The following is a 26,408-nucleotide window of genomic DNA, read 5'->3' on the forward strand; positions in this document are numbered from 1 at the left end:
AAGAGAGGCTTAATAAGAGGCAAATGTGTTTTATATTTTGTATCTTGTTAAGTGAAAAAAGATGGATTCTCACAAGTAGTCTCCTGGTGCAGATTTGAGTGGTCTGTGCATGCAAATGTTGTGATGCTTCGGCTGCCAGCATCCCGCTCCAGTCCCCCTTGGCCACTTAAAATCCCACCCCCAGAGCGAGCTGAGATGAAATTGCTTCATTTGTACAATGGATCTGCAGATCTGGGGAGCTTGTTTCTATCTGATTTGCTGATAATTTACTTCTCATTTGATTTTTTTTTCCTTTTCTTCCCCCCCCCCTCCTTAGAAAGGAAACACTGTCTCAGCTCACATCTCTTCCCTAAGGAGGGAGGAATTGTTTCACTGGGCTGAGAGGATGATTGAAAGCAACTGAAAAAAATTAAAAAATACCTACACAAAGATGACACATTTTTTAAAGGACAAGAAAACCCCTTTGCATCCGAAAACTGATAGTAAATTTTTAATTTATGTTTCTAATTGCTGAAAAATCTGCTTGAAAAATGCACAGTGCCTCTGTGAAGGTGTGTGTGGAACAGCAAGGCATATTCCCCCTTGGATAATCGTTTTTATGACCTTTTGGTGCAAGATAGGGCCATGCTCACTGTCTGCTTTCACTAGTCAGTGGTGAGGAAACGCCTTCTATTTGTCTTTGATCCAGAGATCTGGATTGCTAAACCTGATGGCCACAATTAAAGACAGTCCTGCTGCAAACCTGACCTCTGCCTGCTCTCAACTTCATGTAAACTTTTCAATATGGATGTAATTTCGTATTAAATTACCCGTGCTTTATTGCTTTTTAGTACAGCGCTGTCCCATTGCCTTTTGAAAATCTAAAGAGTAACAGAAAAGAAAACTTGCAGTGCATCTGCTTAATTATGTAATTATGGGCTTGTTTTCCTGCATTTAGGAGCCTTTTTGGAGGGTTGTCTATTGGAAAACAATGGTACTTGTGGTGGATTGGTTTGCTGTGTCCTCGGAGCACATCCAGAATACACCATGTAACTGCAGCCGAGGTTTGCTGTCCCGAGGAGCTGGTGTTGACACGTGCTCTGTTTTTGGGGCAGCCCAACGAGCTGTGAGTTCTCCCCAAACCCTAAACATGATTTTCACTCTGTGGTCGTGTAGACTTTCTGTTTGAATGAGGACTGAACTCCTCAGCTTTAAGAGATCACGGGAATCACAGACAATGTGATTGGAAGGGCCGAGCAGGCATCAGCTGCGCTCCCACCACTTCGAAAAAAAGGACTTAAAAGCCGTGTGGATGTGGCACTTGGGGACATGGGTTAGTGGTGGCCTTGGCAGTGCTGGAGGAACGGATGGACTTGATGGTCTTAGAGGCTTTTCCAACCAAAATGTCTCTGTGATTCCAGGGTCATTGGTGGTCCCACCCAGGTTCTCCCAGGTGGATAAGACCCACTCCCCAGGCTGCAGTGGGAGGGATCCATCAGGACCCAAACAGCCACAGCTCCCGACTGCTTCAAACAAAGAAAAGAGGAGATATTTTGTTTTATTTTCAGCAATACTATCAGAGCTGCAGGTCTCCTTCCAAACTATGGTGTGTTAAACATGCTGTGGAAAGATTTTTCCATCACAACCGCTCAGGTACTAAAGTGAATAAATAACCAGATATCAAAACACATCACCCAGGGGAGGTAAACGTGATTTATTAGAGACTTAAAATATAAAATTATAAGGTTAAAAATCATTAAAAATGAATCTAACAGGTGCAGTAATAAAAGAAGAGTTAGAGGTGTTTGCAGCCTAATCTGGTTGTAGCTGTTGCCTTCTCTGACGCTGCCTCACTTTGATCCTCTTCTCCTTTAAGCACAAATGCAGCTTTACCCAACTACTCATTTATTTATCAGTTTTTTTTTTCGAGTAAAAAATTGCATCCACTGGAAACAAACAGACACTGCATGGAATTCTAGTCACTCCCATACAGAACTGGAACTGCAGACCATCAAGCACCTGATGGGAGTAGGTTTTACCTCTGGCCTAACTTTTTGTACATATTTCATAGTAAAACTGGGGGTGACTCCCAGTGCGAAGGCGCTTCAAGAAGTTTCCCATCCCCATCAGTGCACGTTGTTCCCCTTCCCAATGTCCAGTGACCACAGTGCTGGAATTGCCTCTGGGTTCACGGGAGAGGCTGCCGTGGTCCCACGCTGTGTCCTGGGGATGTGAAGAAGCTGATTAATTGCCCTGAGATGCTGTGGCTGCCCCATCCCTGGAAGTGTTCAAGGCCAGGTTGGATGGGGCTTGGAGCAACCTGGGATAGTGGAAAGTGTCCCTGCCCACAGCAAGGAGTAGAACCAGATGAACTTTAAGGTCCCTTCCAACCCAAACCATTTGGTGATTCCATGACTGTGCTGAGGAACAAGAGAGAGATGTTTAGAAAAAAGCTTCACTTGCCCTTTTTTCCCAGCTAAAAATGGTGTAGTGAGGAAATGGAATTTTTCACCGAAATATATGCCTTGATTGAAAATCTTTGACCTTTAACATGAAAAAGAACAACTAATTTTTGAAAGCAGATTTTTTTTTTCTTTGCATTTTTGATAAGACTGAGCCCAGCAATTATTTGTGTAAATGGGCTGGGTTGGGTTTATTTCCCACACAAAAAAGAGAGAAAACGCTTTGTGACAAGCTTTAATCAAAAGGCAGTTAAGGGGATGTTTTGTCATGTGGATTCCATTTCCTGGGATGCTGAGACCAGAACCTGGGCTGTCTGGGTTTTCATCCGGAGCATTTGCTCTCTGGCTTAGAGGGAAACATTGGAGCATTTTGAAGGGTAAAATCTCGAAGCAGCTCAGTGGGTACATTGTGAACCTCCTGGGGAGGTGGTGGGGCTGGGGAGAGGAAGGAGCGCGGATGTTATCGATGGAGCATTTGGGGCTTTGATGGGAGAGTGTGGAGCAAACACTGAGTTTCATCTGGAAACAAGGCTCGGAAATCATCGTGCGAGGGTGTTGGTGAAAAATAACCCATCAGCAGTTGGAATAATAAATGTGTGACAGAGCTGCGGGCTCAGCCTGGAGGGTGCCAGGCAGGGACAGGGAGATCCACAGGGAGCTGGACATGGAGCGCTGCTTTACTGATTAGGATTTTTAATTCTGTTTTTTTGGTGTGTGCTCTGTGGTTGAGAAAACCCCACCTGGGGAGCTGACAGCACCTGCTGCTTCCCCCTAACCCAGCACTGTCCTGCCTCACGGACCACATGATCCGGAAAAGAAACATCGAGTTCCACATGTGCAACTGCCTGCCCATGTGCTGTTTCCCTCTTGGCTGCCTATAGTTAGAAAGGGAATTAAACCACAACTTCTATGAGGCAGTTTTTTGGTTTTTTTAAATTGTTACCATTAACTACTATAATTCTTTATTGTTTCAATATTAGCAGAAGCGTCCCCTCCATTTTTGCATCTGTTTGTGCTCCTCTGCTTGCTGTGTTCTGTGTCAGGGAGTCCCCAAGTTTAATTTGCATTTGTGGAAAGAAATTCCCCTGATTGGTTTCAAATGCATCACCTTTGAATTTCATGGAGGATGCCCAGATACTTGTGGTATAAGATGGCCCAGAAGCAGCTGATCTACCCCCTGCAGGTTGTTCGTTATCTTATTGCTGTTGTTATGTCTCCTCTTATTTATTACCTAGTTAAGGTTAGAAAAAAAGGTCTTTCATTCTGATCATACAAGAGATTTTCTGTATCCCTGGTCATTCCTGGCAGTTTGCTATGAACCACCTCTAACTGTGCACTATTAGTTTGGCAGTAGGATGGTCACTACTGTACACTGCAGCTGAGAACGCTCAATTCCCATTTATTACATGTTATTTTCCCATATTACCCATCATCCCTGTGTTCTGGCTTTTCTGACATGGATATTCCAGCTTTATCAATCCTACTTTTCCATCCTGGTAACTACTTGCCTTCAAGCCATAGTGCATTCACCATCCCTGCTGCTTTCTACCTTCCAGAAGCCGTGCCTCCCGTGTGCGCACCAGCAACATGCCTGGAAATCAGAACAGCCACTGCCCACCTGCGGGCTGGAGGGGAGGATTTGGAGCAATGCTTTTCCCTCATATTGCTCCCAGTGTCAGCTGCTCCAGGGGTACGTGGCCACCAGCATCCATGATGGTCAAAAGGGAAGTCAGCTGTTGGTGCCGATTTCTCTGGAGAACTTTGGAGAGCCCTGGGTGGGATTGGCCTTGTTCACACCACTGTGTTTCTTTATTTTTGCTCCTTTTTTTGTCTTGGGTGTAATGGGAAAGGGGAAGGGGTGGGTTTTAAGGCAGCAGACGGGTTGAAGTTAATAAATTCCCACTGCATGTTGATAGGATATGGCTGCAGGCTCGGGCACCGCCTGGGCTCAGCCTGCTCAGCACCCACCAGGATCCCACTGGATTCCCACCAGTCCTCCCCTGTGGTGGTGGCTCTGCTGGGGACACTGGGAAGCGCTGTGGGGACTGGGGGGCTGCAGCTGTTTCCCCAGATGGCTAAACAGGGTAGTTCTGTCATTACACCAATTGCTTGATTTGTACTGAAATTCATTGAGGTTTTGGGGTGTTGTGTTTTGTGTTTGTCTTTTTTTTTTTTTTTTAAATAAATGAATCTTTCAGATAGGTGTAAAATACAGAATAAAATTGACTAAGTTATGTAGTGGAAATTGTGTATAATGGAAGACAAATTTCCAGTTTTTATCAGGAGGCAAAATTTTACTTCCTTGGTTTGTTTCCTTGTTTTATTTTGCTTCCTTTAATATGAGCCAAGTGGCTGAGGCTGAGATGTCTGTTTGATATTTAGGGAAAGATTTGATGCTTTAATAAGGGAATCCTCTGCCTCCCTCATCCATCATTCGTCATCCTCATCCATCCAAACCCCACTGTAAATTTGTCAGAGCCTTTTCCATATTCAGGGCTTGTATAAATAATGGCTGTTGTGAACAGCAAAAGGAAATGGGAATTTTCTGTTTGTGTTCTGTCTCTGGTCATAGCCGTGGAAATCTTTAGTGGGTTTTCGCTTTCAGTGTTGACCTTTATTGTGGTGGCTACTGGCCACCCCCCTCAGTTTGTGAGCCTTGCTATAATATCTATATAATATCTATCTAATGTATGTATGAAACTGCCTGTGCTCGTTACCACGCGCTTTTATCCCGCTCCGTCGTGTCTTCCTCCTTCTCTCTGCTATCTTAGGGATTATGCAGCTTCTCTGCAATATTCTGAAATTAATCAAACCAAGGCAAACCTCATGCTATATTATCCATCACTGGAGGAGAATGATTTCCACAAGCCAGGCAGCTTTACATTGTTTTGTCCAGGGGCTGCAGCAGAATTCCATTAACCGGAATATGCTGGAAATCTGATTTCTCACAAAACACATTTGTTAAATATTTGCAAACAGCAAATTTTTAGATTTAATGCCAACTATAGCCCAAACCACAAGTTTCTTTTTCTCTTACTTTAATTAGGCAGTGGACAAACACACTGTCCACTCCTTTCTGGGCAATTTCCCCCTGGAGCAGCTGCGGGTGCGGCCACAACCAGGCTGGAGCAGCTTTGCTCTGCAGGGAGAGATGTAAAAGCTGAATGGCTGCTTACCCAGACTATTTTATATTTCGTCTATTATATAATCGAGCTCTACAGGTAATTTCTTTCACTAAATTAGTGACCGTGCTGCAGATTGCAGACACTTAGTTTGATTGAAAGTAATAAAGGGAGATTATCCGTAGAGTTCGTTGAATGACGGTTCTGACTTGACCCACTGCCCAGAGAGATAAGAATTAATCTTATAAACCTCTGCACACTTCCAGGGCTCTGATCCGCCGAACAGCCCCTCTTTGTTCCAGGGCAGCCCTGGCTGGGAGAGCGAGCCCAGTTCAGGGAGGGCTGGTCCAGGTCCCGGGAGGGCTGTGGATGATTTCTGAGCAGTGATGTGATTTACTGACAGCGGTACCCAAACCACACACGTGGGGCAGCTGGGCCCCAAACACATGCTCAGGGATGGGAAGATGGCAGTTGGAGACTGAGAGGGGAATATGGCTGATCTACTGACACAAGTACTTTTGCTCCAGACCTTGGTTCTCTCATAGATGAAGTTTAGTCTCAGTACTGGACCTGACTTGCACAGGGGCAGATCTGCCCCAGTCATTCAGCCTGTGTCTGGTGGCTCAGACTAGATGTGTGTTGTAGGCCTCTTCCCCTTCCCCTTCCCCTTCCCTCCTGTACCACTGGGAACCAAGTGGAAGAAGCGGGATAGGGTTTTACACACCTCCCATTGACACAGAGCTGCTGTGTTGGTTCAGTTTCTGCACCATTTTCCTTCCCCTCCTCCTGCCCATGGGTCTCTTTGCTCCCTATGCTGCTACAGACTAATTTTTTTTGCAGGTATTTTGCCATTGTCCAAGGTATTTCCTCACTCCAAATGGCAGTATAATGACTTCTTCCACAATTACTAATGATAAAGTCATTGATTTATTTTGCACAGCTTTTACCAACACTCGTGAGCTGTTCACGTGTGATGATCCTCACTTGTCACCTCCTCTTTGGCACTGTGGGCACTGAGTGTTAGATGAAGTGGGGAAAATGGGAATGCCTCTGAAGACCAGAACTGAACCACTCTGGGCATTTGGGGGTTGCCAGTTCCTGGAGAGCGATGCTGACCCCCAATGGGAAAAGGGGCAGAGGAAAGGCTGGGGTGCCTGGAGGGGACAGGGAGGACCCGGAGCATCTCCGTGTCCGTATGCTCAGCTCCCGAGCCCGGGGAGTGGCACAGAGGGACACGGAGAAGCGCTGCCTTGTACATCCCTCCATTTGGTGCTTTTTGCTGTTCTGGTGTCGTTGCACATCCGAGGTGTTGCTGGTGTCGAGGTGACACAGACAGGGGGAGGATGAGCAGGGAAGAGTTGGGCTGTGGTCAGGGATTCCTCTTGGAGAGGGGCTGAGGGGCAGGTGCTGCCTTGGGTTCCTTCCCTTCCTCTGAAATGAAATACACCTGCTTCCAGTTCATGGAGAAACTCAAACTGCTGCATCCTTCCCTTTTTCTTTTCCTGAATTTGTGATTTCTGATAACATTAAAAGATTAGGACAGCAGAAATCTGTTATTTAACTGTCTCAACCTTAGAAAAAATCATGTGCCTCTGTATTGCTTCTGTATTTCAAGCTTCCCTAAGGGAGTGAAGGACTTAGTCATAGTGAATGACGACACGTCAGAAACAGTGTTTCGCCACCCAGGCAAAGCTAAACAGGAATAATGCAACTTTCCAGTGTTCTCCAGCTGAAATGGCACCGTAGCCTCTTGCCACACCAAAACCAAGGCCCCATGGATGAATAACCATCATTGTACATCAGTGCTGTTGAGGGGAGAGCAGAGGTTGGCTGTTCCTTTCTTTTTTCCTGTTGCCAGATTTCCCTCTCCAGCTAGATGGCCTGGACTTGTTGTGTGCCATTCTCCCCCTCCCAGGCTGCGCTCCCACTCCTCAGTAGCCCTTCTCCTGGGGACAGTACTGGGGTTCATGCACCAGCCCCACCTCTGCTGCCGTCCCCTCACAGCCCGGTGTGCCCACGAGAGAGGTGTGGGTGGTGCTGACCTCACACAGATCCCTGGTGGATTTTATTTCATCTCAAATCTTACGACTCCTCTGATTCAGTGGGTAGTTTTTGCTCGGATACCCAGGAATAAGCAGCTCTGCAGATTTGGGATGCTCTCGGGTGAATCCAGGCAAACACTGGCCGTTTCCCAGCACTCAGAGTGCTGAAGGAACATGCCAAGTGCCTTCCCCTACCACAGCTGGGTGCAGTGCTCCCAAATCCTTATCTCCACCAGGCAGATGGACAAACGCAGATGTAGATGGATAACTTCCTGCCAGAAAGGGGGATCATCCCATTGCCAGGAATTCAGAGTGACAATGACAAAGTCAGTTGTTGGCTGAACTGGGAACCCTTGTGTGAGTCACATTTGGTCATTCCCTTTTCATACAGGCACAAGGAGCTCCATCTTTGGAGCCCACACAGCTCCATCGGTGTGAGACCGACATCGTGGCAACACCAGAGCTGGGGAAATGGGATATTCAGATGTTACAATGCAAATAACAGGTTTAAGTTCTGGCTTTGTCAGGACCCTCTGGGTGTTCTGCTTTGGGTTAAAAACATAGGAAAAAGGTCAAGCACCACTGAGCTGGCCTGAGAGAGTAAACAGGATTTTAAACACCGGGCTGTGCTCACTCCCACCGCAAGAGCTTCTGCTCGCAGGCAATCCAGCAGCATTCAAGTATTTAGGTCTCCTTAAAACTGTTTCTTCCCCCACTTGTGTTAATACAGATATTAAGCCTAATAGTATCTACTTAGCATAAACAAGAAGATAAAAATGATTTCTGTGATTGAAATGTTTGTTATTTAGCATTAAGCATCTTCATACTCTCATGTGTTTTGCATTTTAATCCACTCTGTGCTTGGTTTTGGGATTGATAGATTAGTTTTAATCCCCTGTCTAATAGTGGAGGACTGGTGAGATTTATTAAACAGGCAGGGTTTGGTACTTGGATTTAAGAGGACTCACATGCACTGTTCATGCATATTAAATTTGGGAAACCACCGGTTCAGTTTATAAAGAGCTGTGATGTCCTTTATCACTGAGTGTTTCTGTTGTGCTTCACTAGCTCAGGAAGCCTTTATATTTCTGAAATGGAATGGTTTTGATGGTTCCTTCCCACTGCATAAATCTAATATTCCAAAGATATGTCTTTGACTGTTGCTATTGAAATTCTGTTCATTTTATGCTGAGTTTGTGCTGTCCCTCCCCTCCTTGGCTCCGGAGCACTGAAGGTTGGGTGAGGATCCTACCACACCATAGGTGGGGCTGAATTACAGGGCATGTGCCAAGGGCCTGGAGTGGCAGGACAAGGGGGAATGGCTTCCCACTGCCAGAGGACAGTGTTAGATTGGATATTGGGAAGGAATTCTTCTCTGTGAGGGTGATGAGGCCCTGGCACAGGTTGCCCAGAGAAGCTGTGGCTGCCCCATCCCTGGGAGTGTCCAAGGTCAGGTTGGACAGGGCTTGGAGCAACCTGGGTTAGCAGAAGGTGTCCCTGCCCATGGCAGGGGATGGAACCAGATGAGCTGTAAGGTCCCTTCCCACCCAAACCATTCCATAATTCTATGAAATAGATGTTGCACAAGCTCTCCTGCACTAATGGCTTTGATGTGGTTGCCCGGGACTGGAGAGTCTGGTGGAGGTGGTTCTTCCACTGACATGTTCCATGGCACCTGAGTTTGAGGATAACATGGGATGGACATGACTGAGGCACTGAGGGTGTGCACTGCCTAGGGTGATGTAAGAGAAAACCACTTACCAGCCATCCTGTCCGGAGCAGCCTGTGCTGTGCTGGCTCTGCTCGTGGTCACCAACTGTCCTTGGTGTGTCACCACCTCGCCCCGACAATCCCAGTGTCCACAGTGGCTGGGCCCGCTCTCCCCTGGAGCAGTGCCTTGTTTGCTGTACTCCAGGAAACAAATAAAAAGAGCTGAATGGTGATTAGAACGTGGGAATGGCTCCTGTGTGGGTTTTACTGGTACACTGGGAAAAGCAGAAGCTTGATAATAGTTAAAAGACCACTGAAAACTCCCAACCCGCCTAAATTGCAAATTCCTGCCCTATCAGTGGAAGATGAGTTGACTTAATTTGCAGGATTACTGGTTAATTTGCCATTAACGCTCTGATACCGGTAATGTGGTGAGAAATAGGGGAAATTTACTTTTTTGTTAATGTAATTATAGGATGGCTGTATAAAAGTTATTAACTGCAGAAGTGAAATCCAGGAAAAATGAGTTTAAATTTAATGATAAGTTAGAGAAACCACTCAAAGCTTTTTGCGAGAAGATGCTTTATTATTGTAGGTTCCTTCTTTAGCTATACTCTATTTTTGATTTTTCAAATAAACATGCAAAGCAGAGATTGCAAATACAAGTGGCACTGCTGTAATCACCAGCTTAGGAATTCCCATATTTGATTAGAACACAGATAATAAAAAAAATAATCTTTCTGGAATTTTACTTGGTCGTTGGGAACTCATCAGTCCTGGGAACTGAAGGAGAATATCAACACTGGGGTTTAAGATCTGGTAATGGAAGATAGTTAGAAACTTTAATTGAAAATAAATTCTGTGATTTGCTGGATAATTGACAATTCCACCTCAGTTAAAGCAAATTTTTTATTCTGCATATGATATAAAAGGAGATAAAGAAAGCAAATAAGCAGTTCTTCATTCCCACCCCTTCCTTTTGGTTTTCCTTTTTCCTAATGCAAGAATCCAGGCAGTGACACTGAGAGGTGACAAATTTAAACAGTGATATTTTCACATTCTGGGCTCGCAGCCCTCGGAGTTCATCGCCACCAGATGTTGATGCAACAAGATGGAAAATATTAGATGTTTTATTTTATGGCTAATGAGAACACCCATGCTAATATATGTAATTTCAATTAAATAATCAAAATTTGAGTGCTCCAGGACATAAGATGATCCCTAACCAATGGTGATGGGAAGGGAACTCCCCAGTGGCCACACTATTTCATAATTATCAGCTGTAGGTTTCTGGCCCATTTGTGTGAGGATACTGAGCAAAATTAACTGTTTGAGGCATGTGAGAGCAATAAACCACTTGGATCATCAGCTTTTTGTGTTCCTCAGGAAAAACACCCCTTTACAGTGCAGAGGTTTCCTGGGACCTTTCTTTTGGGTATGCAGCAATTCAGAAATTCTGCAATTTCAGTGTTGTCAGAAGGGAAAAAAATAACTTTATAACTTTTTTACAATTTTCTCTTCGTGCATAGAACTTTGGCAATTCAGCATAGGCAAATTGAACTTAATGTACTAATGTAAAAGGGAAAAGCAGGCCGTTGTGTCAGGAGCTGTTGTGTCAGGAGCTGTCAGAGCCTCTCCCCCCTCGGCCCGTGCCGTCCTTCCCAGGTGGCACCATGGGCTGTTGGCTCATGGCACAGCACACCTGAGACATTCCCCACAACGCTCCTTTTTTTAGCTGATGATCCAGCATTTGATCACAATGAGGAAAAACATGAAAAGTCTGTACTTCGGTAGCCTGGCTCTGCTGAAGGGGTTGCATTTGTGAGACTAAAGTTGCGTGCAGCTTCTGCCTGGGAGGTGGTTCCTAAATCCCAGCTCTCAGGGGACTTTCTGCCCAGAAAAGCTGTGACTGTCCCATCCCTGGAAGTGTCCAAGGCCAGGTTGGATGGTGCTTGTAGCAACCTGATCTACTGGAAGGTGTCCCTGCCATGGCAGAGGGTGGAACCAGATGAGCTTTAAGGTCCCTTCCCACCCTAACCGTTCCATCATTCCATGATTCCATTTTCTTTGCACTTCAAAATTCATTCAGAGATGCAGCTCCAAGAGCAAGTTCCTATTTGGCACCAACACTGAGATATTTCTCTGCTCTTCCCTCTATCCCTTGTGCCCTCAGACAGTATTTTTTACCTTTGGATTATTTCCAGAAGCTTCAGCCCTTAGTGTGATCGCTGTTAGCTCAGCCCTGGTCCAAGGTCCTTCTCCCCAGGGCTGGTTCCAGTCCTCACAGACTGGGACAAATCTTGTTTCAGCACATAGATCCTGATTTTAAGCAGCAAACACCTTGTTTTGTGCTTTTGGAGAGTACAAAGGTTGTGTGAAGCCTTAGAGGCCCCTGGCTGGCACCACCACAGCAGCACGTGCTCTCCCTCACTGCTGAGTGTGGTACTGCAAACCCGCTGATGCCCTCAGCTCTTCTGATTAACTCGCTATAACACGATGATGTCACATGGTAGGTGTAAGAAAACATCAGCTTCTACACTAATTTCTGGCTTGTCCCACTGTGTGCCAGCAGTTCTTGCCATTTGAAGAAAAAATTTTTTTGTATCCTTTTATGTAAACACATCATGTTAAAAAAGGCAAACTATAAAACATTAAAAACCCTGCAGGGTATTAAAAATACCGGTCTCAATGCATGTGTTCATTCCTTTCACTTTCTTTTTAGATCACTAGTGTTGGTACAAAATGAGCTGAGCGAAGGAGAGAATTCTAATTAGGTTTAAAAAAGAAAAAATATGGCAGTTTATTTTGAGCGCATGTCTGCTCCACCAAGGCATCTCCCATTTCAGACGCAGGCAGAATGAATCATTATTACACATTTATCATCATAAAAATGCTTATTTGGACTTGGTTGTTTTTTTTTTTTTTAAAGAAAAGGAAAAAAAATTATAAAAAGGGCAAAGCAAAGAGCCATCTCGGAAGGGCAGTTATTGCTTGCCCTTGCTTGGGAAAAAAGCCTTCCTCAATGGGATTACGTCCCCGCTCATAACCTATCAGCCGTCTGATCAGAAATTCATAACGCAGGCCATCCATTTCCAGCCCGGCGAGGGCTGCGTGATTGAATTTAAATAGGCAAATGCCAGACTTGAGCTTTGACATTCTCTCTGGCTCTCTCAATCTCTCCCTTTCCCCTGCCCTCCCCGTCGGAGCCCCTTCCTTCCTCCCTCTCTTCCTCCCTTCCCTGCGCTCGCCACCATTTCACGGGAGGCGGGATGGAGTTATCGGGAAATGGAGGATGGACGTGGGGGGAGAGGGAGAGGAGGGATGCGCAGCGAGGGAGAAATATGGAGAGCACTGGGCAGCAGGAAATTATAAATTGTTGCTGTCATGCTTTCATTGGGACACTAAACCTGTTTTCAAAGCCCCCCACCTTTTTTCCCTCATTTAAAAAGAGATATTTCAGCAGACGTTCCCAGCATGTCCTCACCCAACCCGCGCGGTGGCTGCGAGCACAAAGCTCCTCAGCGAGGCTCTTTTCTCTGCTTCCTTCTGAGCTGATAAGGATGAAAATGAATTCAAACCTGGGCGCTTTCATTCCTGGCATTCCGGGGTGCAGGGGATGGAAAAGCTGCCTGGTGGCAGGTGCTCACCGGGTGAGGGGCCGTCCTGTCCCACTGCCAAAGGCTGGCAATGCCATGGCCATCGGATTTGGTGGGAATGGTGCTGGTGCCACGCAGTGCTGCAGGGCACCAGTGGGGAGGACATGGACAGGGACAACCCCCGGGCTGAGCTGGGTCTTCTGGGAAGGCAGAACACCCGCAGCGAGCTCTGCGTTCCGTGTTGTGTCCCTGATTTTCCTGACGAGCCTTGGGGTAGGAAATGTGCCTCGTGCTCCCTGTGCCCACACCCTTCTCTGTTCGGAGACAACTGATTATTGAGTTTGGGATATTACAGTGATGTTTCTATGGCTTTTTTCCCTGCTGGCCTTCGGCATACGGATGCGGTTTCAGCCCAAATCTTCACTGTGAATTGTGCTTCAAAGAAAACATTTAAAAGTCTTGCTTCACCCTTCAGATGGCAGGTGAACACTCCAGACCCTGTATTTCTGGCCAGTGGTACTTTAGTGCCAAGAAAAAGGGAAAAGAAGTACCCTGAGTGCTGCAGAGTGCGTGGTCACGGGAATGCTTTGTTTTGACTTGATGAGGCTGCTCTGACAGTATTTTTGGGATTGGTTCTTTTTCTTTCCCTCCCCCCCATAGAATTTAAAGCCAGGAGGTCTTGGGCTGCATGAACTCTCTATCCTTGGAGTTTTTCTTAATTACTGATTTTTCTAGTCCAAAAGTAGATATTGAGACTTCTGCTCAAGAGTGGCCTCAATTTGGGATTGAAATTGTCACATGGAGAATCAAGCCCTCCTCCCCTAATATTTCCCAGAGATTAATCACCTTTGTGATAAGAAATGTGTCCTTGGATTCTCATTTGAGCCGTCTTCCAGCTTTGCTTCACCACCAGGTGTTTGTTTTCCCACAGTAAAGAACAAGCCAGAGAGGGACTTTGGGCAAGGGCCTGGAGTGAGAAGAGAACCCCTAAATCCTTTCTTATGATCAGTTTTCAATGCTTTTTGTAGCTTTAAAAAGTACTGTGTCTGTGTACTTTGGAACTGTAATCAGCATAAGCAGGTTAAATAAAAGGTGGAAGTTCCTGAAGCCCTGTCTTCAGACTTCCAGATGGGAGTTATTTGGTGCTAAACCCATATTCCCTTTACTCTTTGTGCCTTCTGTAAAAACTCATTCTCCTTTCTAAATGGCCTATCCCAAATTTAGGGTAGAAAAGGAGGGTATAGAACTAGCAAATGAAACTGTATTTTCCAATCTGAATTTAACAATGAAACACAGAGTATAAAAATGTGAAGAGAATGATTCTAATTCAAATAATTAAATTTCATTAATTCAAAATCGTATTTGAGAGTCCAGCTGTTTTTGCTGCCTGCAGAGACACTGAGCTGGCAATATCAAGTAGAGCAGTGGTGACATTTGGGATAATTCCTTCTCAGGGGCATTGCAGAGAGCAAAGCTGGTGGTGGTGGTGGGGTCGGAATCACAAACAGAGTTGTGATCGACGGAGAGACGAGTTCAGCTCACCTGGCAAAACCCACAGTTCTGCTGAAAACCAGCGGAGGTTTTGAATTCTTCTGAAAGAAAAACATCTCTTAAGTTATAATTAACTGGAGCCAGTTGAGCTGTTCCTCCTCCAAGCTCCCCACTTTCAAACTGAGGTCTTGGATGCGGATCCAGAGGTGGCAGTCCCAGGAACCCCGTGTGAGCCGTCCCAGTTCTCAGATCCACGGCCGAGGAGTTCACTGAGGAGCAGCTGAGCTGGGCTGATCCTGTTTCACTTAACAGACACAAACCATCGGCCAGGGGTGGGCTGGGCCCAGCGCTGGGTTATTTTGGAGCACATGTTCTTTGTATATGTTTTCATGTCTCTGTATAAAAACTGCCTTCTCCTGATGCCACCAGTTTGTAGCTTAAATCTAAACTGTGCAGCAGAACGTCTGCGCTGTGTGTATAGTTTGTGTTTTTGTTAAAGTCACGGTGCCAACACCCCTCTGTATTTACAATTCCAGGAATAATCCTGGAGTCTGTAGGAACATCTCTTTCATAGTGCATGAGACTTGTCAGCTGGCACCTTCACGAGTGAGCTGCTGGTAAAGGGAATGGGGTTTTTGCTCTCTGGTTTAAAGATGGGGCACAAGAGTTGCAGATAATTTTTAATGGACTGTCTGTTCTCACAATGCCCCTCTTGATCCCCCTGGGAGAGATTTTGTTTATTCCCTGTGTGATATATGTGCAGGCCCTGGGCAGGCCGGGGGAGGCGGGGAACAAGCTGGAAACAGAAGGATGTAAGTTCAGTTTCATGGCTTCAGACTCCAAATTTTCACCCAGATATTTTTACAATCTTTTATTTCTCTATTTTTTTTTAAAATCTTTTAAATGGATGAATGTTCCAAAAGCATCTGATTTAGGAACACAAGTGCCATTGAGCTTCAGGAGGACTAGAGCTGTTCAGGACCTGTTTACACAGGAAGGTTACACCTCCTGTACCAGTACAGTTCTACTCATGGATCACTCCATCCGGAATAATTGGCTTTTTTGGCTTAGTTTAACTTCTCCAAACCACTGGTTCCTTAACTTTAGTCTCTAGAATTCCATTAAACAGTAAAATTTATGAATGAGTCAGCTCTGTGTGGTTGTGTAAGGTGACTCGAAGGAATTCCATTACTGGGCAGCGGTTTCTTGGTCCTAACTTCAAAAACCACTAAACTAAATAAAATAAAGACGTCCTTATTCCAAATTAAAGGCATTTGGGGAGTTACAACTGGGTATGTTTTAAGTTCATGCCTTTATTTTTATTAATGGAGCCTCAGCTTGTTAAAGAAATCCAATGAGAATTATTCTGCACCTTTTGCAGTGCAGAGCCACACCCCCATCCTTTAGGAAAACGGAATAACACTAATATCAAGATGATGTAGAATATTTTAGATCTTAAAGTGATTTTAAAACATTAGCACACTCACTCCCTCTCTTAATAGTTAAATCGTAACATGATTCCTAAATTCGTAAGCAACAGCAACAAAAAAATCAATTAATTCTGCATTAATTGACCATTTATGGGGGTTGAAATTTTAATTCTTTTAAGGTTCAGAAACCAGATTTTTATGCTTACAGCAGCTTAGAGTTGTAGGATGACCTTAGCAAAAAAACCTGAATATTTTTCATTTTCCCCTAACAACAAATATCTTCCTGGAAAAAGCCTAAAAAGGAGCAAATCTCATCACAGGGAATTTCAGTGTGTTCTTCCACATCACTCTCAATTGTAGCCAGATTTAGTGATTTATTTAATGATCCATAGGCTTCCTTTGGTGGGACCTAGATCTTCTCCAGGACCTTCTCTATTCCATGGAGAACTGCCAGCTGCTCCTGTAGGAGCCTCCTGGGAGCCGGAGGATCCTCCCTGCCCAGGCTGTGCTGGCACTGAAGTACCCCAGGGCTCCCCCATTCCCTCCTCCCTCACTTAAAGACCTCAGCTTCCCTCCGGGGCAGCTGCCTTTGGACTTCGCTTCTCTGCAGCTCTCACTTCTAACTCAGCTCTCTGCAGGTTGAAATCCCAGGTGTGCTCTCTGCTTTCCTGCTCTGTGGTTTCCACACCAGTGCAGTACCTCTGGCTGTAAGTGGAGACGAGGAAGCGTTTCCCGATCCCCCAGCCTGGAAGGCTGCCGGGGTGTGTTTTTCTGGGTAGATGGTTTTGGCAGCATTCAGATGACTGAAAACGGAGCCCTTACATTTCTGTGGCTGCAGTGTAGTCTTGGATATGCTGCCACATTCTTATTCTTAGCACTCTAAAAGCATTGAGAGACCACAGCCCAGATCAGGATTTCACCACACAGACACCTGAACTCGTTTAACCGCCCCTTTGTGTTGATTGAGGAGTGAGCCAAACTCACCAGGGTGTGAGGAGCTAAAATTTCACTCCCTGTCTTGTGGAGTTTTAGTTTAAATAGCTAAAGCAGATGAGTCATGGAAGAGCAGAATTACTGTCCTCGCACTGCAGAAGGATTAAGGAACCATCCGCAGCCCAGGAGGCAGCTGGCGTGTCCAGGGGCAGGACCACGCCTTCACCGTGGGGACCTTGGTCTTTTGTAACAGTTCTGCACTAAAAGCAGAACGAACGAAAAACCAAAGCCCCTTCAGAACTTTTCAAAGGACACGTGCAGAGGCTTCATATATTTAGGTATTAGAGTTTGGATGCTAAAAGCTTTGTGAGCTGTTTTTTAATAACTGCGAAAATAAACTTGGAAAATTGCGCAGGTGACTCCTGTCCTGTGCAAACATTCGGGTATTCTGATTCCCAGAAGAATGCCTTAAAATGCACCTGTATGTTTGTTATGGATATAACAAAAGTTACAGGATTTTCTGGTACTTGGAAGCTGTTTTAGGTGGTTGTGGGTTACTGGGATATTTGGGGAGCAGGGGAGGGCAGAACTGGGTTCCGGCAGAAGCGCTGTGGGGGTGCAGGGCAGCACAGGAGTGTGGGGTCACGGCCTCCTGTCTGGTGTGGTCCTGGCCTGACTGTGCTCTGCAGATGGGCACATCCATAGAATTGGAAACTTAAGAATGAGAACGTGTTTATTCTGAATGTGCTGATACTCTGAGCAGAATCCACCTTCTCTCTGTCCAGTGCAAATCCACATGGACAATGTGGCCTCTCAGCCAACAACTGCAAGTGTGTTAGAGACCAGAAGGGTAGGAGAAGCAGATTTTAGATTAATAACATGTGAAGGGAATGGCTTTAAGCTGCAGGAGGGTAGATTTAGATTAGATATTGGGAAGGAATCCTTCCCTGGGAGGATGGTGTGAGGCCCTGGCACAGGTTGCCCAGAGAAGCTGTGGCTTCCCCATCCCTGGGAGTGTTCAAGGCCAGGTTGGATGGGGCTTGGAGCAACCTGAGATAGTGGAAGGTGTCCCTGCTCATGGCAGGGGATGGAATGAGATGACCTTTACAGTCCCTTCCAACCCAAACCATTCTGGGATTCTGTGTTATTCAGAGAAGCCAAAATGGCAAGAGAATCCTTGAAAAGTTTAAAGAAGAGGTACAGAATGAAACATGAGGCAGGTAAACACTGCTAGGCTTTATGGGGGAACTGATACAGCCCATGATGTAAGGAATAATTTGGGCTGTTTTATAATTGTGGTTTTGATGTCCCTTCACAACGATGTTACTGTGAGAGCTGCAGAGGATTAGAAACCCTCCAGTCAAACCACTCCTCTCTGGCTGCCTGACTTTGCCCAGTTTTATAAGGAGAAATAGTACTTTCTGTGGGATCAGCTGGTAGGACTGAAAAAAATGGGCATGCTCCTGAGATCAGAGTTTGGCAATCAGTTCTGAAAATTGTATTTTTAAATCCAGTGGAGTGTTGTCACGGTTCTAATACACTCGTTACTTAAGCTTTATCACCTGAAGGCTGAGCAAAAGAGCTGCTTAACACAGTCCTCTGAGTCTTCACACCTTTGATTTTACTCTAAAACGTTTCGATATTCCAACTAAAATATGGAGCATCACGTTTCTTGCTGTTATTACTCCTTTTAGGGGGGATAGGATTAAAAATGTGCATATGCAAAAATGATGAAATACAATGTAGGCAAATCCAGCCATTTAACAGTGTGTTGATAAAAGTTACTTTATCCTTTGGGCACAGAGGATTTGGTAATATCTGTACATTCAGATGCTGATAGGACTCATTTGGCTGCTTCTGTTGACTCACAAAACCAGGATGCCAGGAAGGGAATAACTGAGAGGGGGCAGTGAGGCTTCTGGTTTGTCTCTTCTCCAGGTATCAGTTTTAATTCCTTGTTTATATTTGGCACTATCAGCCTGGATTTCGTTTCCTTGCCTTAGCTGGCAGTTACCCCTTGTTCTTGAGCTTTTTGTCTGTAATTTGTTCCCCCAAATGTACAGCGACATTTAGTGTTTCAGCCTCCTCTGTGCACTGATGTCACATTGACCCTCACTGGTTCTGTGCTTGGGGGAGGGTGGTTTGGAACAGAAGGGATGGACATGTTTAGACTGGGACCTGTTCAGAGGTGCTGTGGGACGCACCAGCTCTCCGAGAGCACAAGCCGAGAAAGACACTGCATCTTCCTCCTGGTGCCCAACCTGTTCTCCACCACATGTTCATGTTTGCTCTGGGTCTCATTTCAAACCCCACCCTGCTTTCAGAACTGCTCTCTGGTCCCTGAATGTTCAGGACCATGTATATATATATGTGTGTGTGTGTGTGTGTGTATGTGTATATATATATATATATATTTACACTCTTACAGTGTGTGATGGCAGTTATATGTATTTCATCACATTTCCATCATTGATTCCTGCTGTCATCCCAGGTCTTCCCAGCAGCTGCCCACATTAACCTTTCAGAAGAATGGGTTGTCTCTGAACATGCAGGAAAACCGGTTGCCTTGGACAGCTCAAGAATTGCTGTGGCTCTCATGTGCTCTTAAGAATTCTCTCAAATCCCTCCAGTAGCTGATTCCATGGAATCCCTGACAATAAACCACCCACCCCCTTGGCTCAGCCCGGTCGGAAGCTGCCCTTGGCTCGGCCAGTTGCCATGAATGGCTCAATCCCGTTCTGTGTTTACCTTGAGGATGTTATTTATCATTGATCCCCATTCTCAGTGATGTCTCCCACGTGCACTCAGCCGCTTTTCTGCAGAAAATTAATAATACTTGAGTCCTAATTCTTGGGGGGCTCCCCTGGCAGCTGTGTGCTCTGTCCATGCCCCTGGCCAGCACCAAACAGGCTCTCCAGCCCCTCAAGGATCAAGTTGAAAATGCCTGTCCATAAAAACTGGCTCAGAGATGGCAAAAGCATCTGAAAGAGTAGCTCAGCTCAGTTTCTGTAAAATCTGATCTCTCAGGGTCAAATGTACATAGTGGAGTTGATGTTCTGCCTCCTTGGCAAGAACCTGGCAGGAACCACTCTGGGGAATTCCTCCCGTTATCCTGGGAATGTTGAGGGAATCAACTGAGCGGGTGGAGCATGGGTGCTGGAGGAGGGGGAAGGGGAGTTGTGGGAGCAGGGATGGAGACAAACACCAGATTCTTCCTCCCATGTCCATCTTTGAGTTCTGCCTTTCGCTACAGCTGCTGATGCCAAACAGCTCCATATTTACGGAATGCGGAATCCCCCAATGATTCCGTGTGTTCTGACACCCTTCCCATGGCCCTGCTGGGGATGGACCCACGCTGCAGCGGGTGCCTTTGTGTTTCCATCTTGCAGTCCCTGTTATCCACCATGTTGGGATGTTTTCAGCTCTGCTCACATCTGATGTAAATGCAGAGCAGTGCTACTGGAAACGTTTGGGGCCGGGTTTGTCCCACAAGGCCTCGGCCTGACCTTCTCTGAGACGTTTCACATGTTTCCCATTTTCTGACCATTTGCCATGGAGGGAAAAAGGAAATTTTTTTATTTTTATGAACGAGATTTTATTCAAATAATAAATAGCAACCTATTAACCCAGCATGCTTTAATGCTCCGAATCGGAATCTAAAGACTAGAGAGAGCACAAACATACCATTAAAAAAGCGTGTGCGGCTCTTCCTCCTGCCCAGCCTCTCCCCCATCGCGCACGCAAGCTGTCTCTTTAATAATGCAAAGGAGCAGTAAATTTCAAGCTGAGGATGGGCAATAACAAGGAGAGTTATTTCCACAATGCCCCAGTGTCAGCCCCTGGCTTAGGCGCACACCTTATTAGTTCTAACAGGCTGGTTAGCATCGGGTCACCTCTGCGGCTCCGCTCTCCGCAGGGTCACCCGGCTCCAGGCAGCATTTGGGGAGGGGGAAGGGAGCCGAGATTTAGAGATTCTCTTCTCACCCGGCATTTTTAGCACTGGTTATTTTTATTTACACACCTCCCTCCTCGCCTTTTACGCTTTGCCTTTCTCTTGCCCCCTCTCCCACCCAAGACCTGTGTAAATCCTGGTGCTGGGCGGACCCCTCCCCACTGAGTGCAGATAAAGGGACATCTCAGAATGGGGTGTTCCTCTGCTTCTCTTCAGAAGGGAAATAATTCAAATTAATCAGCCTGGGTGTGTGTATGGACAAATAACAACATCCATAAGCCATTGTTGATGAAAGCAAGACCAAGGTGGTTGCACTCTCAATTAAACATGATGGTAATGTGCCCAAAATGAACATGTGTGTTTCTGTGTGTGAGGGGGCGATGCTAAACCCCTCCCTCACCTTTTAGGGGCCATAGGAATTGTCTGTAGGATGTTTTTTTAAAGCTAACCCAGGGATGTGTTAAAATGAATGTTCCTTTTTTTCCTAACTGGAACGTAGGAGAAGCTGCCCATTATGGAAATGCACCCGCGGTTGTGGCCCTCTCCCAGCCCCCTCCCCCACCCGCCAGTTCCCATCCAAAAATGAATGCAAAGAAATACTATTAGGCTGTCTGGTTATGTATTTTTTATGAGGCCATACAAGACACTGCCTGACCTCGTCCAGCTCGTGTTATAACCACATTGAAGATGCTTTTCATTTGGGTTCTGCTTTTCAGCCTGGGTGACCTCTATTAAATAAAAAAAAAAAAGAAAAAAATGGCCTAATATGTGACCCCTGGGACGAGTCGCTTCAAGGATTACATTTAATTCATATGATAATATTGAAATATAATGTTTCTGTGTCTAATGTTTTGGATGTTTTTCTTTCTTCTTTATTTCAGGGACCCTTTGAGTCTTGTCAAAGATTTTTTTTTCTTTTTTTTTTTTTAGGGAGGGGAGGACAAGTAACTTATTCTTGGGGGGCAGATTCTTAAAAATCACGTTTTGTCCCTAGGAAAGCCGGCATGAACACAGCAGCCTGTTCTCCCTCTTGCTTTGAAGGAGAAGAGGAGAAACAAAGGCAGGGAAATTATTTTTTATAAGAAAGCTTGTCTGGCTCATCAAAATCCAGCCCCACGCTTTGTTTTGGCGTTTGCTTACCCAGTTGATAAGGAGTGACCTGTTTTCCTGGACGGGGGGGCTCAGGCAGACCCCCCTCTACCTCCTTCCTTGCCTCCAGCTCCCATTGTCTGCCTTGGCCCCGCCGCTCCCTCGCTCCCCACGCACACGGAGGGACCGCCCGGACCCACCGCTCGGCTCCCCGTGATGGAGCATCCCAGCATTTCTGAGAGACAACACATATTTCAGGGCTTTATAACTTCTCCATAAAAGTGTATTCCGGGATGAAACACGACTCGCGACGGTTCAGCTTAGGAGCAAATTTGCTTTTGCCAATTGCAAAAATAAATTTGACCCTTCCTAAATATTACGCGTGCGAAAAACATTTAATAAAGTACATTTTTTCCCCCGGTCCTCGTGCTAAAATCACGTTGCGAGGTGTATGGGGGAATTCAACCATCAGTCAGCAGTCGGAGCCGAGACCTTGCACTGGGAAGCAACGAAGCCCTTAATCATTCCCAGTAATGACATGTTTGGAAAAAAGTGCCACATGTGTGCACCGTGTATTTTCAGCAAACATCTAATGCGAGGGTGTGAAGCAGTGGCTGCGGTGCAGAGTGTGCTTGTGCAAGGGCTTCCCTCCTCCTCCTCCTCCTTCTCCTCCTCAGAGCAGGCTGCTCCAGCCTGGCTGTGCTGCCCCGCTCACAAAAGCCGTGTCCTTGGAACAATAGGCCTGTGCTCCTGGAGCCCTGTCCCGGCACACTGCAGTGCCGTTTCCGTGACGTTGGCAAGGGGATACACAACCCTGATTATTTATTTTTTTTCCTTTTTCCCCACTGTGACTGGAGCTGTGAAATAGTAACGTTAATTTGTGCAAAAAATACCCCTCAAATACCACTCGTGTTGCAATGAACTAGTCCGGGTCGGTGCCGTGTGGTTATGGCTGACCCTTGGTCCCCGGTGTCGCGGCGCTCTCGGCGCGCCCCATAAAACCTCGTGCTGCTGGGCTGGGGACACTGGGGGCAGGTGAGGGCTGAGCACTGGGGACACTCGGAGCAGGTGAGGGCTCAGAACTCCCAGCCCCATTGCGTTTATTCGTGTCACAGGCTGAACCTCGACAGTTTTTGGCAAAAACCTAATTAGCGCCGGGTCCGGCGCCCGCCTTACGTGTATGTGTGCACGACGTTTTGTGTAGGATATTAAAAAAATATCCAGGCTTTGGGTTGCCTTTTGTAAGGCATGGAGCTGTGACCCTCCCTCCGCTGCTCCCTCCCCCCGGAGCCCCAGACTTCGCCGTGCCCTGGCTGCGAGCTTACATGGAGTTGTCTTTTTTATTTTTTTTATAAACCCAGTCACAACACGGGAAGAGGAGGAGGAGGAGGAGGAAGAGAGAGAAAGACAGAACTAAAAACCCTTGAAGGATGGCTCTCCAAAATTCCTGGCGGAACCACGGGGAATCCCTGGGAGCGCGGGAGCAGAGGTAAGGCAGCCTGCGCCCACCCTCCTGCCGGCCCCCCGCGCCCTCGCTTTTGGGTGGGAGCGCGGCTGTGGGGAGCGGGAGGGAAGGTGAGCTGGGTGGTGGGAGGTGGGTGGTGGGTGGGTGGGTGGAGGAGACACCTTCGCCTCGCGCTGCTTAAGTGGGCGCGGCGCTGATGTGAATATGCAAATGGGCGGCCGGGCGCGTCACACGTGCGGCTGCTCCCCCTCCCCTCCCTCCCCTCCTCGCTTCCTCCCTCCCCACGCGGGGCTCGGGGGAGCGCAGGGGGACGTGGGGACATGGGGGGCACAGACCCCGTCCCGTCTGTCCTGTCCTGCCCGTCCCGTCCCACAGCGGGAACGGCAGAGGTGCGAGGCCGGTATCGGAGCGGGGTGGACACGGACACTCAGGGAATGGACCGAGGGGGGTGGCTGGTGCCCCCCGTGCTGCTGATTGATGTCGGGGCCAACAGGACCCCGCTTTCTGGCGATGATGGTGATGGTGACTGCGATGATTACTCTCATCATTAGCGGGAATTTGAATTTTGCAATGGTCAGGGCTGGGCAGGGGTGTGACCCCTGCGCCCGGGAACTTAAGGAAAGAAAAGACAGGATTTGGAAAATGATTAATTTATGCACTAGAGGGGTCAAGTTACAAAGGTTTCCACACGGCCCCGTTTTTATTGCAAGTACATGCCGAGATCGGCAAAAAGATGGGAAAGGCGTTTTTGTTATTAAAGGAAAATCCTTTATTGGAGGGATGGTTTAGAAATTTACAGTCAATGGAATTTAATTTTATCCTTTGCCTTTTGCTTTATCCACATTTTAATAAAAGAGCCACGAAGAATAAGAGTGGCCGGGTGATTGCTGAACAAAGCAGATCTCGGGTGTGAATAGGATTTAAAACCGGTGCCTGCGCTCCCCGCGCCTCGCGGGGCCACGGCAGCACCCCCGGCTGTGCACCAGGGCTGGGGACGCTGCCCGTGACATGGCACACGTGGTAATGCAAGGTCAAGATTTCATATTTAGTAGGACAAACTTAGTAGTACGTTTTTCTTCCCCTCCGTTTGCCTGCCTGGTGATTTGCGTACACCTGATCAAGTCTTAGGTTTATACTTGGTTATTCCAGGGAGAGAGAGCGATTTCCAGGGGAGTGGAGCACTGCTGGGGATGTCTGCCAGCACCCTGAGGTGGGAATGACCACATGTGGGTCTGCACAACATCACTGGCTTTAATTCACTGGGAAAAAAAATAAATGCAAAGCAAGTCCATTAGTTTTTCTTAGGTATTACCAGGGACTTTAAAAGGATTTACTAATAGGATAACTGTATTCACTAGATTGATAAATAAATAGAAAATCCCTAATTCTCGTGAGGGGTGGGGCTGGAGGAAGCAGATGAAAGTGACTCGTGGGTGAGTGAATCAAACCCCCGCACTGGAATTGCCTGATTGATCCTTCTGTGGTGCACTCAGAGGCAGAGGAGGGAACAGGTGAGACCCCGGTTACAGCAGGATAAACCACCCGCCCGTGTGCCCTGCTCTGCCAGACTGTGCCCGGTGTCCCACCTCCCCGTGGCTGTGCCACCCAATGCCACGCTGGCCTTCAGCTCTCAGACAGCCCAGCTTGGCAGTGTTGGGTTTTCTCCCATTATCCAGTGGGCCGGTCCCGGGTGCCCGTGTGTGTCTGGCTGCACACTGGGGGCACCCAGCACTACTACCTCGTGCCAGGGCCCCGCACCCAGGGGAGTGTGGCTGTGAGGGGCAGCCCGGGAGCCCTCAGCACAGGCCCAGGCGGGGCTGTCTGGGGCGTTGGTGCCCCGGCCCTGCACACCTGTCCCCGTGTGCACACACGGCCTCCCGCCTGCTCCGCCGTGCCAATAAAGAAGAAAGGCAGGGATGAGGATTGTTGCTATTGATCTGCCCAAGGGGATCATTAGGCATCAGTATCAATCTACAAATCAGTGGGCCTGTGTTACTTGCTTGGGCAGTCATTGCCAATTTGTTCCTATTAGATGGCCGAGCCCGGAGGTGTTTGATGAGCAGATTGGGTCTTTATCTCGGCGCTGGAGAGCAGCGGGTGTGGGAGACGCCAGAGCTTTGCAGGATTTCTGCTGTTTGTTTGTTTTCTTCTGCTGAAATCCGTCTGCCTTTTCACTGCTCTGTACAGAATTTTGTAGGGGCTGAATGTGTTTCTGCTTTATGGATGGTTTTTCATATCATCAGATTAAACATATTGAAAGTTAAGGAGAAACTATTTTAAAATAATCCCCTCTCTTTTATTCAGTCTGTTTACCAGCAGCACTCCCTATAAAATACATATTCATGCCAGATTCTTTTGTTATCTTTTCCAGGTCAGACCCAACATTAGGAACGCAAACAATTTTGCTTTTGCTATCCCAGTGCCCGTTCCTCAGGATTTACTGAAATGCTCTTAGTGAAGTGATTGTTGTCACAATAGTTTCCTCTGCAATTTAATTAATTAAGCCAAAAAATTAAAGCTTGCAGATAATATTTTATTTGAAAGTGTTTTTACGTTTATGTTGTGGAACAGCAACCCTGGGGGTCAGCAGCCCCTCGGACCCAGCCCTGCTCTGCCTTTCAGAGCTGCCTCCCTCATCTGCATATTTGCAAATAAGAAAAATGTTTAATACTATGCAAAATGAACAACAAACCTAGACCGTAACAGGAGAATGGAAATTAATGGCAAAAAAAAGGATCAAACCAGTTCACACGAATGCTCTGATCCGACATCAATGCCGTGTTATTTAATGCAAACCTCGATTCCGGCTGTTCCATCTCACTCCTGACACGAACATCGCGCAGTTTAAACATCTGTCCAGCCGTTAAAGACCCTATTGATGCTGCGTTATTGGATTTCTAATTTCCAGGTTTTGTCAGGGGGTTTAACAGACTATATGAGTGTTTATAATTTCTAATGAGTTTAATCTCTAATTTGCTTCTATTACCTGGGACTGTCAAATCCCTTTCCCAGCACTTGCTCTGTAAAATTTCAAAATACAGAAATGCAGGTTTCTAAAGAACCCAAAATATTTGTCATATCTTTTATATACAAATATGTGTGCAGTAAACAGAACTATACATTCTTATTCTCTTTGA

General features: G+C 46.6%; 1 protein-coding gene across 8 annotated transcripts in view; it reads left to right on the plus strand.

Annotated features, from left to right (window-relative positions):
- ZFHX3 (zinc finger homeobox 3) overlaps positions 1-26,408 on the plus strand; it is a 513,502-nt gene that overhangs the window by 80,146 nt on the left and 406,948 nt on the right. For all 8 annotated transcript variants that reach the window (XM_051805544.1, XM_051805548.1, XM_051805543.1 and 5 more), the window contains one exon: positions 23,168-23,295. The gene's annotated coding sequence lies outside the window, so the exon portion shown is untranslated. The remainder of the gene's footprint in view (positions 1-23,167; positions 23,296-26,408) is intronic.

The sequence above is a fragment of the Manacus candei genome, unplaced genomic scaffold, assembly GCF_025592945.1.
Source record: "Manacus candei isolate 608988 ecotype Guabito, Panama unplaced genomic scaffold, ASM2559294v1 h1tg000065l, whole genome shotgun sequence".
Lineage (NCBI taxonomy): Eukaryota > Metazoa > Chordata > Aves > Passeriformes > Pipridae > Manacus > Manacus candei.